The 12,254-nt window shown below is 46.4% G+C and overlaps 1 pseudogene; it reads left to right on the plus strand.

Moving 5' to 3' along the window:
* The window catches only part of LOC138083436 (pregnancy-associated glycoprotein 1-like), a 34,968-nt pseudogene extending 24,597 nt beyond the window's left edge, over positions 1-10,371 (plus strand).
* The last annotated feature ends 1,883 nt before the right edge of the window (positions 10,372-12,254 follow it).

A 12,254-nucleotide genomic window follows, 5' to 3' on the forward strand; every position in this document is an offset into this window, starting at 1 on the left:
CCCATCACTTCATGGGAAATAGACGGGGAAACAGTGAAAACAGTGTCAGACTTTATTTTGGGGGGCTCCAAAATCACTGCAGATGGTGACTGCAGCCATGAAATTAAAAGACGCTTACTCCTTGGAAGAAAAGTTATGACCAACCTAGACAGCATATTCAAAAGCAGAGGCATTACTTTGACGACTAAGGTCCGTGTAGTCAAGGCTATGGTTTTTTGAGTGGTCATGTATGGATGTGAGAGTTGGACTGTGAAGAAGGCTGAGCGCCAAAGAATTAATGCTTTTGAACTGTGGTGTTGGAGAAGACTCTTGAGAGTCCCCTGGACTGCAAGGAGATCCAACCAGTCCATTCTGAAGGAGATCAGCCCTGGGATTTCCTTGGAAGGAATGATGCTAAAGCTGAAGTTCCAGTACTTTGGCCACCTCATGCGAAGAGTTCACTCATCGGATAAGACTCTGATGCTCGGTGGGATTGGGGGCAGGAGGAGAAGGGGACGACAGAGGATGAGATGGCTGGATGGCATCACTGACTCGATGGACGTGATTGAACTCCAGGAGTTGGTGATGGATAGGGAGGCCTGGCATGCTGCCATTCATGGGCCACAAAGAGTCAGACATGACTGAGCGACTGAACTGAACTGAACTGTACTGAAAGGGCTAAACTTGGGCATGTCAGAGCATATATAATTAGGGGCTCCCTGTTACCACTACATGCTAAGAACCTGAACTTTCCTGAGTACTTGGAGCCAGGAAAGAAGCCTGAATTGGCTTGTGCTCCTCAACCTGGCAGCCTTCTCAGATTGCAGAGTCCTGTAAGTATGGAGACTGAAAGCCATATCATCTTCCTTTCTGTGATTTTTCTTTTCATCTGATTATTCTATTCATCATGTTTAGAAGGGAATGGACTATTTCCCTGACAATCTTAACGTTCAACCCTTACTTATTGATAAGTACCTTTCTATAGGAACTGTGGGTTCCAAAGCTCTTGGTGTAGATTTGCATAGCTGCACAACTCTGGGGGTCCAGTCATGTCATGACCTATTGAAACTGGAACTCCTTGCAGTTGTTCAGTGCACAGTCAATGCAGATGTAGGTGTGGTCCTGTGGAATAGCAGCTTTCTACATTTTATTTAGCATGTTCTCTTTGTTCCGTCTCTCCTTTAGTGTGTTTATGTCTATGTCTGCATCTCTGTATAACTATCATTTATCTTTCCATCTCTTTGGAAGGCTCTGAGTGTATTTATCTCTGTGTTGTTTTCTTTTAATTTTTCATTTGACTCATCCTTCCTTCTAGAGCCTCTACATTTCCCTAAATTATTCCCTATCTCCTGGATTCTTTTTTCAACTATCTCTTCTCTTTCAACTTGTAGAAAATTTGGGAGAGTTACTTATATATTGCTTTTATCTGACAAGCAGTGTGACCACAGCCAATTCACAAACCTCTTGCATTTCAGATTCCTCCCATGTAAAAGAGGGTAGGAATCCCCCTTCTACCTCTTTCCCTGAACTTCTATGAGGAGGATACAGTGGGATGGCAACGGCAGTGCTAAAGGCTGTCATTGTTGAGATTTCCTGTTTATCAGGTACCTTATATCCATCACTTCACTATCCCCAAAATATTCTATTTCGAGGGTTTGAATCATTACATTCCACCATTTTACTGAGGGGACACTGAGACCCCACATGGTCATATGGCCTACCCAATATTACAGAACAGAATCTTTATTCAAACCTATGTATTTGCCATGGTATATGCATAAAATTCTGACAATAAGGTGACTTATAAAAATGTTTGGAAAATACACAGGGCCATTGCAATGACAGTTATACCTTAACACTGACAGATAATTGTAGCTGCTTCTTTGTTTTCTTTGTTAAATGCTAGATGAAAGAATACCTCTAACAAAAGTGAAGACCACGAGAAAAACCCTCAGTGAAAAACACATGCTGAACTATTTCCTGAAGGAACATGTTTACAGACTGTCCCAGATTGCTTCTCATGGCTCAAATATAACTATACACCCCTGAGGAACATCATGTATGGAGTGTTTCGGGAGGATGGTGCTCCACAGCGCCCCCTGGTGCTCTTGCCTAGAACAGGGGTCATCTGGAGGTGACGGGTGGGATGTTGGGGCTGGGGCGTCAGGAGGTTTCTGCAGGAGGCAGAGGCCCCACCCAGAGGAGAAAGCTCTATCATTCTCAACTCTTGGTCTTGGTGACTGGGCCCAGAAATTACCAGGTGGCAGGTAAACATCCATTTCTGAGTCAAAGATGTGTCATTAGTTTGATGGAGATTGTTCCTTCTGAGGAGAAGGCAATGGCAACCCAATTTAGTCCTCTTGCCTGGAAAAACCCAAGGATGGAGAAGCCTGGTAGGCTGCAGTCCATGGAGTCGCTAAGAGTCAGACACGACTGAGCGACTTCACTTTCACTTTTCACTTTCCTGAATCGGAGAAGGAAATGGTAACCCACTCCAATATTCTTGCCTGGAGAATCCCAGGGACGGGGGAGCCTGGTGGGCTCCTGTCTATGGGGTTGCACAGAATCGAACATGACTGAAGCGACTTAGCAGCAGCAGCAGCAGGAGCAGATCCTTCTGAACTAAGGGAGTCACTCAGTTACAGATGAAGAGTGAATCATCTCTGATTAGAAGGTAGAACCAACTGCAAAGCAACTGTGAATCCCCAAGCAGAGGAATTCAGTTTCCACAGATGTGAGAACCACAGCAGTAAAATGTTGCTGAACCTGTATTCCCTGTAAGGCGATCAGAATCTAACACAGTGCTTGCTGTTTTTAGATTAGAAAAGGGCTTATTTTGTCTTCAATGCCCATGCCAGCCTAAGATAGGCAACGAGTAAATACATGTCACATGAAAGGGTCACCAGTGTGGTGTTGATTGGATGTGGTCTGAGTTTGGAGGGAATGGCTGGAGTTGATCAAGAAGGACCTCCTGGAGAAGGGGGTGATAAGGCTGGGTTTGAAGAGACTAATGCTACTGCTACTGCTACTGCTAAGTCACTTTAGTCGTGTCCGACTCTGTGCGACCCCATAGATGGCAGCCCACCAGGATCCCCCCATCTCTGGGATTCTCCAGGCAAGAACACTGGAGTGGGTTGCCATTTCCTTCTCCAATGCACGAAAGTGAAAAGTGAAAGGAAAGTCGCTCAGTCATATCCGACTCTTAGCGACTTCATGGACTGCAGCCTACCAGGATCCTTCGTTCATAGGATTTTCCAGGCAAGAGTACATTCCTGGAAATGGGGTGCCATTGCCTTCTCTGTGAAGAGACTACAGAGCGTCTCAAATGAAGACACCATGACTTTCCTGGTGTCCAGCGGTCCTGAAGGCCCAGTGGATATGCATCTGGTCTTGCCATGAAAGAGGTGTCACTTCAAAGCCTGATCATAGAATCAATATCCTGCATACAATGTAGCACAGGAAAAATATATCAAATGCAGACACCACTGTGACCAAAGGCTGTGAGCTGCACAGTGGTTAGAAAGTGATCTCAAGTGATATGTGACACCCAAAGGGAGCAGCAGTGTGGGAACAGAGGGTAGCCAGTTCTGCACTAACCCACTCCCTCCTTCTCCTTGTAGATGCTGTAATGGGTAACATCACCATTGGAATACCCCCTCAGGAATTCCAGGTTGTGTTTGACCCAGGCTCATCTGATTTGTGGATACCCTCCCTCTTTTGCCCCAGTCCAGCCTGTTGTGAGTACAGACACCCCCTACTTAGACCATCTTTCACTTGCCCTGCCGCCCTGTTTTCCACCCTTGGCACCTGATGACAGTCATCTCTTGTGTCTGCAGCTACACAAGTTAGGTTCAGACATTATAAGTCTTCCACTTTCCGGCCTACTGAAAAGACCTTCAGCATCGCCTATGGATCTGGGAGCATGAAGGGATTATTTGCTTATGACATGGTTCGGGTAATGTGTAAACAGACACTGAGTCAGGACTGGCTATGGAGTGACCTCTCCTTGCAAAACAGATGCAGGACGATCTGGCAGGACCCTTCCTAGCCTAACTTCCATAGATACTGGCCATCTTACACACAGGATCATGCCTCTGGGGAGGCAGTGCCTGTGGTGACACAGGAGAAAACAGATTAGTTAACCCAGAGAGTGGCTTGAGGTGTGGACTTGCAGCTCCTGTGCCCATGAGCAGTTCAAGGCTCATTTTTCTGGGAGTGAGAAGAGGGGATAAAAGCACCCACTTTTATATTCACAGACTGTTCCAGACACTTTCAGGTAATAATTGCTTTAATCTGCAACAACCCCACACAACAGGTGGTCTGATTAGCTCATGAGACATATGAGGAAACTGAGGTTCAGACAGCAAGGGCCTTGCTGAGGGCACACATGTGGTAAGTGGTGGAGCTGGGCTGGCTTTTCAAGACTGCACTTGCGGTGGGGTGTTTGGGACATGATAAAACGGATCTGGGGACCCTGGGGGCAGTCAAGGGCTTCAGGTATCCATAGTGGGAAACTGGAGGCCAGAGATGTCAGGGGCCTTGATAAATGAGTTCTCACTCTAGGAGATGTTTGAGAGTCTAATAAAACCTATGGCCTGCCTCTCCAAAGTACTTGAGTAGTTCCCCTCTCTCTCTTTCTCATACACACTCACACAAATACACACATATCCCAAAAAGTGAATTTCCCAGGCAATAATTTCATAGAACCCTGCAAGTAAGATTGTGTTTTCAGCTTCTGTCTTCCCAGACAGATGCAGAATCCACAGTGCCTTAGAGACAATGCAGTCCATTCCTGTCATTTCATCATGCCAAAGAGAAGGCTATCTTGCTCTCGACTCATTTTGTCCACAAGGTGGCACCAATGGGTCGTGGCCTAACTCTTGGTCGCCCCACCCGGACAGAAGCCACAAGGCCAATTTGACTCACTCAGGTGGTGTTTTTCAGAGGGGCAGATGTTTTAAAATTCACAACCTCTCACAGTTGGAGCCCAAATTCCCCTCCCAGCGTGGTCTAACTGTCTGAGGTCCACCAAAGACACAGCCAAGCCTCATTTCTTCTTTGACAATGTAATGGCAAGGCACCCAGCCCAGTCCTAGCCCCACTTCACATAAGTGGGACTACTCTTCTCTTCCACAGATTGAGGACATTGTAAGCACTGACCAGCCATTCAGTCTAAGCCTGGCGGAATCCGGGTTTGAGGGTATACCTTTTGATGGCATCTTGGGCATGAACTACCTCAACATATCCTTCACTGGAGCCATCCCCATCTTTGACAACCTGAAAAATCAAGGTGCCATTGCTGAGCCTGTTCTTGCCTTTTACTTGAGCAAGTAAGTTGGAGATGGACAATCCCCTTCTCCAAATTAGATGTAAGATGCTTTCAGTTGCATGAAAATTATAGAACACTTAATAAAGAAGTATCCTGAGAGATAATCTAACCCAGGATAACTGTGGCCCCAGGGCCCTACCTGGCATCACCGCTGGTTTTTATAAATAATGTTTTATTGGAACACATACCTGCTCTTGGGCTCAAGACCAGTAACTTGGTCTAGGGGGGTGAGTGAGGAGGAAGACTAATGGAAGGCAACACAAAACAAGTTGGAGGAAAAAAAAATACGATTTGCTTATGAATTTGATAAGGAAGGAAGAAGGATGGTGGATATCTTTCCTTCCTCATAAGCATTCTACTGGGAGCCCAGGACCAGCTACCCAATTTGCAGGAGCCAGTGAAAAATAAAAGTGTGGGACACAAAACAAATGTGTTATCTCTTGTTCAAGAAACAGTAGTCATTTTAAGACAGGGAAAGCAGATGTGGGATCCCTTCTGAGTGTGGGGCTCTTTGGACAGTAGAGGTCACAGGCCAGAAGAGCCAGCTCTGGGTGACCTGAAACCACATCCTTAGCACTCCCAGGCTTTGATTTTCCTAAAAAATGACAAGCTGGACATGGGGAAGCAAAAACTCTTCAGCACCCTGTCATCTGAGGGTTTCTGAGCACACAGGTAGCAGGAGGTCCTGGGCCTCTTCAGAAGATATAGTAGGTGGAGCCCAGCCAAGTGACTCAGCTTCTAACCTCCTCTGTGCCACTCCATTAGCCTGTTACTGACTTCAGTCTGGTTCTCAATTGCTCCTAGCCTCAATTTATGCATCTCTAAATGAAGACAATTTTAGGGCCTTGATGGGTAGACAAGCACAAACACAAGCTCTCCAAAAGTGCTCTTGTTACTGTCCTCCAAAGACATCCCCCTGTTTTCTCTCTACAGATGCAGGGAAAGGGCAGTGTGGTGATGTTTGGTGGAGTGGACAAAGCCTGCTACCAGGGAGCGCTTAACTGAGTACCACTGATCCAAGCAGGAGACTGGCCTATACACATGGACCGGTAAGCCTCTCCCTCTGAGGGTCAGCCCGAGTGATGCTCCACATCTGTACACGGACACAGGCAGACACAAACAAATGGATTCTCAGACACATAGTGACATAGACACATACACCACCCGCAATGACACAGACAGACACACAGACACATGGAAACACACAAGCAAACACATATATACAGAGACACATATAAACATGGATAGCTAGTCAGAGACACAAAAGTACAATTAGAGACACATGCAGACGCATATACAAACAAACACACAAACACATAGATATGCAAACAACCCATGGGTTCACAATCCCTAGGCCTTCTGAGCATGGCTCTGACCAGAATCCTAAAAGGGTCCAGAGAGGTCTGTGCACCTGGGAGAGGGCTGCACCCACTGGCCTGTGAGGCATGGAGCTTGGTTAGAGGACTCTACAGTGTGGTGAACAGGATCAAGGAGGTTGCACCAGCCTAAATAGAGTTATAAGATGACCAACTGTCCAGGGCTACCTGGGACCAAGGAAATTCTCAGTACAAATAAATGTCAGTTTAAAAACAGGGAACTTCCTAAGCAAATGGGGAAAACTGGTCTCCTTAGGGAGCAGCAATCCAGTAGTGGAGAGAGGTTGACTGCAGTCTAAAGACTTGAAAGCAACTAATAAAAAAGACACCTCACATACCTGGACACACAGTGGGGCAGGGGCTAGAACAGAGAATCATGAATGGGGGATCCAGGAGTGACCTGAGGACAAGAGGCATAATTGATAGGATTCTGTGTAATACCCTCAGACAAAAGCTGACCTGTCCTTTGGAGTTTCTGTGGGTTAGTCATGTATTTCCTGGCCAGGGTCTCAGGGTCTGAGCTGGTTGTAGGAGCAGTGCTGGGAGACACCCTCTCCCAGAGGAGCCCCTCTCTCCCTCCATTATGAGAATCTGCTGTCCCTGTGAATCTCCAACCTCACTCTGTAGTTGACCCATTATTTGTTTCCCACCAGATACAGCTCTCTGGATGTTTCTCATTCATTATTTTCACAGTCTTCATTCACTCACTAAACAGACAAGCATTGGGCATCACCTGTGTTTCACACACTTTAGGGAGGCAATGAGAATAAAACTCGCCCTCACATCTAAGAAGGCAGATGCACAAGAAATGACACACACACATAGTGCATTGTGACTTTGGTACATGCTAGACATGAGAGGCACCTGACTCCAGTACTCTTGCCTGGAAAATCCCATGGATGGAGGAGCCTGGTAGGCTGCAGTTCACGGGGTCGTGAAAAGTCGGACATGACTGAGTGACGTGACTTTCACTTTTCACTTTCATGCATTGGAGAAGGAAATGGCAACCCACTCCAGTGTTGTTGCCTGGAGAATCCCAGGGATGGGGGAGATTGGTGGGCTGCCATATGTGGGGTCGCACAGAATCAGACACGACTGAAGTGACTTAGCAGCAACAGCAGAATTTGAGAAAGGGTCTGCAGAAAGTGACCAGGGCAGGAGACTGATAAACACCAAGGGAAAGACTTCCCTGAATCAATGACAATTAAGCTGGAATCTGGAAGATGAGAAGAAATTTGCTAGTCAAAGTGGAGGGGACTCTTCTAGGACAGAAGATCAGCTTGTGCCAAGATACAAAATATCCTGACGTATTCAAGTACTGCATTCAAGGATGTCAAGGAAGGTGTCGTGTGGAGAGCAAAGGAAGAGTCAGCACAAAAGATGAAGGGCTGTTTAGGAGACAGTCGGAAGGGGGCAGCTCTGGGGAGACTCAGAGCGGCCTTAATGCCTCTTTGTCACACTCTCTCTGAGCATCTCCTTGGAAAGAAAGGTTATTGCTTGTTCTGGCAGCTGCAAGGCCCTTGTGGACACTAGGACATCACTTATCCTTGGCCCAAGAAAACTGGTCAGTAACATCCAGAAGCTCATTGGCACCATGCCACGGTATTCTGAGGTGAAGGGTCTTGCCCCAGGGTCACTCCCAGTCTCCACACACAAGAAGGATCTCCAGGGCTAACTGTTCTCCCTCTCTCTCTAACAACACTATGTTTCCTGTTTTGTGGTCAATACCCTGCCCTCTATTATCTTCACGATCAATGGCATCAAATATCCAGTGCTAGCTGAAGCCTACATCCTCAAGGTGAGAGGAGAACCCTGAGGGGTTGTTCTTAAATAGGAACTTGCAGGAACCCTTGGGCTGCTGCTGGGAGGAGGCTACCCTATGCAGGCCATCTTGCACTATTGCAGATGCTTCTGAGCCCTGTTGCTAGGCCATAGCCTGCCACAAAACCAACCACTTGAGAGTAAAGGGCTGTCTGGGACACTGATCATCCTGAAATAAATGTGGAGACGCCACACCATGCTGGCATGGTGGGAGTCACAAGGAGAGGGGAACACTATGCTCCTCAGTCCTCAAAGAGCTTCAGTTCAGTCTGAACCCTCAGATGCATGAACACGAAAGTCAGCTCTAGTGGTCACTGAAATAAGCCATAGAAAAAGGAGACACACTGGGGACACTCCCAGTGTGCTCTCCCACCATAGGCATTAACAGTCTCCATTCCCTTTTCACAGTTTTCCTGGTTTGATGATAAATTACATGGTCACCCTAGTTCTCAGATGCATTTTCCCCTTGCTCTGGCCTGGTGTCCCCTTTGTGAGTTGGGATACCTGACTCCTCTGTGGGGAGGCTGGATGCTAATGTGAATAAAGGGTGCACAGTGACTGCTCAGCCCCAGCACAGGGTGGAGGCTTCATGTCAGCTCCCTTCGAGAGTTCATAGCTGGCTGATGGGCTCAAAGAAGACTTTGAGGAAGGGAGGGAATTTCAGGAATTCAAAAACTGTAAACTCATGGAACCATGTGGAGTGTTGCTTGGTTCTAGGCATAACTGCACTGGATTCCATGCAAATGGCATCCCAAAGTGCTCTGCATTGGGGCGCAAGGGACTTACTCAGGGTGATGAGGGCTACGGCCTGACCAGTGGGGATGGGGAACCAGAGTAAGTTACCCAACCAAGCTTGGAGTGGCCAAAGAGGGTGACTATGGGCCAAAGAAAGCTTCCCAGAGTTCCTGAGTTAAGTCTTCAACACTGTGTTGTGGGCACTGCTCTATTTAAGATGGATAACCAACAACGAGTTACTTTGTAGCACAGGGAATTCTGCTCAGTTATATGACAACCCGGATGGGAGGGGTATCTCTGGGACCAGGATATCTGGATACATACAGTTGAGGCCCCAAACTGTCCACCTGAAACTCAGAATATTGTTAATCATCTGTACTCCAATACAAAAAAAAAGTTTTTAAATAAAGTTTAGATTGTGGGGATGCAGGAGAAACAGCATTCTCTGCAGAGAAAACAGTGAGCAGAAGTCAGAAGGAAAGAAACAGGGAGTGAGGAGAATTATGGACAAACTTTTTCTTTTCGAAAAATTTTATTGAAATATGGCTGATCTTCAGTGTTGCTTTAAGTTCTGCACAGCAGTGACACTCAGTTACACACATAAAATCTGTACATTAGGTTAAGAATGTATGTTCTTTTTCATGAGGTTTATCACTGGATATTGAATATGGTTCCTTATGCTCTACAGTAAGACTTTGTTTCTTATCATTTTGCTGTTTCCCCAACTCCCAGTCCTCCCCTCCCCGACACCCTTCCTCATGGCAAGTGCATGTCTTGTCCCCTTTTGGTTTTGGATGAACTCTCACATCCCCTGCGGCCCATAAAACCCCTTGATACTTACACAAAAGAGAGAAATAAAACCAAGAATTGTGCTGGGTCTGAATATTGGCAGGAGTTGTAGGTAAGAGCTCAGGCTGAGTGGCGTGTGTCTCTGGCTCCCCCAGGATTCTAGAGGACAGTGCTGTACCACCTTTAAAGAGAACACAGTGAGTATATCTACAGACCTGGATCCTGGGTGACGTCTTCCTGAGGCAATACTTCTCGGTTTATGATTGAGGAAATGACAGGATTAGCCTGGCACAGACAGTGTATATGCTTGGTGTAGTTCAGGAATCAGTAAGGCTGCTCTGAGCAAATGCTCACTCACACTTAGGGCACTCTTGCCCAGGATGCTGGTGAACTGTATTTGGTGGGCTGCAAACCCTATTCTCATTAAAGAATAAAGGGTTTCACTCATAATGGTGCTGAAACAAATGTGTGTCTCTGTTTGAGTCTGGGAGGTGTACAATGATCGGGAAGGATCTAGAACAAAGTCTGAATCACAGTTGAGAGGAGCCCCCCTCCAACTGGCTTCAAGGAAAGGGGAGAGTCATTGAAATGATTCTGGGAATCCAGGACACAAGAATCAGAGCAAATACAAATATCTCAGTGACTGGAACCAAGAAATCAGAAGTCATCAATTCTCTCTCACCCTCGCTCTTTCCTTTCCCTCTTCTCTGATGGTCTTAGTCTGGCAACTTTCTTCCTTAAGGCTTCTACACCTAGTGAGGAAGTCCAAACTACCTGCCCTAGGGTTTTATATCCCGAAAGTATCTCCTAGTAAGGAAAGAAGCTCAGAGCCGTTAGAGTTCAAGGGTGTTCTCTGAATGACCCACTTCAGTTCACATGTACAGCCCTAGATCAGCAATCCTGGCAGGGCCATGGGGTCCTATGATTGGCTTTACTTGGTCGTTGACCCTGACCCAGCAGCACACGTGGTTGTCAATTTCCCCCAGAAATACATGACTGAAGCTGGGGAGAGGCAGCCCCAAGGATAGCGACTGGCAGATGGTCTAGGCCAGGGAAGATTTTGTGATGACCCACCAACTCCACCATTTTCTCATTCAGAGAAATTATAAGGGATAATGAAATAGACTCTCTTCACCTCATCTCAGAAGATTTTATCACCGGGCTTCTCCTCCAGGGGATTTTGAGTGAGGTACTTCATGCAAAGCTGGTTCCCTTTTGTTCCCACACCCCAGTCACCAGCTCTCTGCCACATATGCCTGCTCTGTCCTTTCATGTCCTACTTAGTAAGTGGTGGCCTCAGTGGATCCCTGAGCCATCCTCCTCCTCCAGGGCCCAGAATGCCCCTTCCTTGGCCTCCAATGCTGCTGGGGAGAATGAAACACATGTATTGAGGGACCCAGAGTACACAGAGCCTTCAGCCTTTCTGAGCTTCCTCCAGGGGTGCAGCTACAAACTATTTGCTTGGAGCTGCCATGGTTAGGCACTTTTGCTGTGGAGACATCCGTTCTTTCCACCTGGAGACTCTCAGGAGATACCTCAGCTAGGACAGCAGGGGTCAGAATTTGATTTCCTTTCAGATTGACTGGTTTGATCTCCTTGTTGTATAAGGGACTCTCAACATGTATACTATCATGTAAGAAACGAATCACCAGTCTATGTTTGATGCAGGATACAGGATGCTTAGGGCTGGTGCACGGGGATGATCCAGAGAGAAGATATAAGGTGGGAGGTGGGAGGGGAGTTCATGTTTGGGACCTCATGTACACCCGTGGTGGATTCAGGTCAATGTATGGCAAAACCAATACAGTATTGTAAAGTAAAATAAAGTAAAAATAAAAATAAAAATAAAAAATCTTCTTAAGCACTGCCATTCAAAAGCTCAAATCTTTGGCATTCACTCTTTTGTGTGTTCCAGATCTCACATTTATACATGATTACTGGAAAAGTCATAGCTTTGACACTACAGACCACTGTAGCAAAGTGAGTCTCTGGTTTTAAATACACTGTGCAGGTTTTTCATAGCTTTTCTTCCTTCCAAGGAGCAAGTGTGTTTTAATTTTGTGGCTGCAATCAAGGTCCATAGTGACTTTGGAGCCCAAGAAAACAAAATCTGCCACTGTTTCCACTTCTCCCTCATCTATATGCCATGAAGTGGTGGGACTGGATGCTATGAATTTTCAGTGTTTTTTGTGAATAGTTTTTTGAATGTTGAGTTTTACACCAGC

Source organism: Capricornis sumatraensis, chromosome 8 (genome assembly GCF_032405125.1).
Source record: "Capricornis sumatraensis isolate serow.1 chromosome 8, serow.2, whole genome shotgun sequence".
NCBI lineage: Eukaryota > Metazoa > Chordata > Mammalia > Artiodactyla > Bovidae > Capricornis > Capricornis sumatraensis.